The sequence below is a fragment of the Miscanthus floridulus genome, chromosome 7 (genome assembly GCF_019320115.1).
Source record: "Miscanthus floridulus cultivar M001 chromosome 7, ASM1932011v1, whole genome shotgun sequence".
Classification (NCBI taxonomy): Eukaryota; Viridiplantae; Streptophyta; class Magnoliopsida; order Poales; family Poaceae; genus Miscanthus; species Miscanthus floridulus.
In genome coordinates, this window is record NC_089586.1 from 80,715,645 (window position 1) to 80,718,210 (window position 2,566).

At 48.5% G+C, this 2,566-nt stretch overlaps 1 pseudogene; it reads left to right on the plus strand.

Annotated features, from left to right (window-relative positions):
- On the plus strand, positions 1-2,268 carry LOC136463565 (monooxygenase 1-like; annotated as a pseudogene).
- Positions 2,269-2,566: the final 298 nt, after the last annotated feature.

Genomic DNA, 2,566 nt, shown 5'->3' on the forward strand with positions numbered 1-2,566 from the left:
CCAACAGCAAACTTATGAAGATGTATGCGCATGAATGCGGCATCCTCTAATCCGGGCACCAGCAGCAACTTACTGTAATCAAGGAGACTACATGGAGGAGTCCCATGACATCGTCATCGTTGGTGGTGGCATCTGCGGCCTCGCCACCACTCTTTGCACTCCACCGGTAACATCACATCCATGGCTGGCTGCTTTAGTTTCCTCGGCTTGATATGGCAGCATTTCAGCCCCTTCGTCTCAAATTCCCCATTTATTCTTCCTCTTTAGTACTCCGTATTAGAGTAACCATTCCAGTTATGTCTACTTCTACAATATCGTGGTGTATGTCTCTACCTGCAAATGGTAAAGCTTGAATGCATTCAAGTTGCGATTTCTGAAGTAGGAGTAGCTGTCATGCCAACAACAATGCAATCTGCTGCTGATTTGCATCCAGGAAAGGGGATTGCGAGCCTTGTGTTGGAGAAGTCGGAGACTTTGAGAGTAGATGGCGGCTCCATTGGTGTCCATGTCAATGGATGGCGTGTTCTGGAGCAACTCGGGATTGCTGCAGAGCTCCGGGAGACTGCCAACCTTGTCACCGCGTAAGTTTCTACTTTCTAGCCATGCAAATTTTCCTCTGCTCTGAAATTAATCTATTCTGAATACTAGTATAGAATGCCAAATCTTCTTCTCGCAACCAGCATTTACCATTGCCTTGATCCTGATGACTCCCATCCGAAATACTCCATATTAGGATAAACTTCATATGTTTGAGATTAGTAAGACTTCGAGAACTTCCATCAAACTGAAAAGTGGAATCGGGTAGGTAGTAGAATTAGGAACGAGATGTTCATTCAGGAAGAGAAGACTGACCTTTCGTACCAAATGCCATCAGATTCAGAATCAGTAGAGCTTGCTTTGTGACTGTCATTTTTTTCCAGGTTTCACGACGTGTGGCAGGAAGAGAGAAGAGCACCCTGACACCCGTCAGGTAATAACTAGCTAACCGTCACAAAGAGCCCTTGTAAGATGCAATCCTATACGGCCAGAGTGATTGTCATTACTTGATCTCTCTGTCACTTGGTCCTTGCCTAGAAAGGAGCTCCGATGGTTAAAGAGGGAAGGATCTACTTGAGACAATGGCCAAGAACATACCTGTAGGAGCGATCCGTTTGGGTTTGCCACATCACAGCGATCCATCCATCAGATCCCGGCGCGGGTCCTTACCACACCGGGTGGCAGTATTATCAGGGCCAAGGGCAGCATCAATCGATCTTATCTTAACTCCTACAACATGATCCATTTTTATCCCAACCTTGGTCTGAATTCTTTTGTTGATATAGGAGTACTACCCATCTTGCAGGTGTTGATTGGCTGTGACGGCTCCAACTCAGTGGTGGCAAGTATTTAGGCATGTCTCCGGCAAAATCAGGCCACTCGCACGTTTTCTGCGTGGATTCACAAGGTATCCGACCACGGGCATCCCTTCGGAGACCATTTCCTGCGGTCTACGGGGCAAGCGTTTCCTTCGTTGGACGCTCGCCCATCACCGACACTCTCGTCATTTTCTTTGTAGCCTGTCACAACTCCCTTCTACAGGTAGGGGTACTACTGGCCATGCATGTTAATCATCACAAAGATCACCTAGCTCTTCCTTGGCCATGTCATCACCAAGATGCATGTCACCTGTGCTTGCAGGTGCCACGAGGCATTCCGTGCTACAGACGCTGCAAGGCCAGCAGTGCCCCGCCGAGATCGTCGAGATGGTCCAGAACTCTGACTCCGAGTCGCTGAACGTGATCACCAGGGTGTGGTACCGGCCGCCATGGCAGGGTCGCGTTCGCCAGCTTCCAGAAGGGTACCGTGACGGTCGCCGGCGACGCGATTGCACGCCATGGGTCGTACATCGGTCAAGGAGGCTCGCGGCGCTGGAGGACGCCTCGTGCTCGCCCGGTCGCTAGCGCGAGCCCGCCGCTGGGAGTGGCGGCGGCCGTGCTGATGAGCCGTGCGAGAAGATGATGATCGGTGCGGCGACGGCGGCAATTGGGGAGTACATTAGGGAGAGGAGGCTGAGGGTGGCGAGGCTTTCGTTGGAGGCCTTCGTCATGGGGGGAACTACTGCGAGCCAAGTCGCTGGCCACGAAGCTCGCCTTCTTGGCCATCCTGGCTCTCCTGGGCACCAAGGCACTCATCCACACCAACTACGACTGGCGGTCGCCTTTAAAAGTGATTTGCTTGTTATTGTATCTTTTTTAGTCTATTAAATAAAACTCTCTTTTTATATTTTTAGTGTGCTTTGCTTATTGTACCTTTTGTATAGAAATAAACTCTCTTTTTATATTTTTTTTATTAAAGCATGGATTCTTGCTGATACAGCGTGCACTTAGCTAATGTATAGTATAAACAATCGATTTGAAGCTCGTAGCGCATATAGGGCTTAATAATATTTTAAAGAGTGAAATACAGCCTGTATCTTTAATTAAACTTTTCTTATATTTTTATTTGGGTCTATGACTCTCAAAGTGATCATCTAGATTCTTAACAACGTGTTTAGATTAACGGTTGGTCGCTCTGCTTGGGTTGGTCC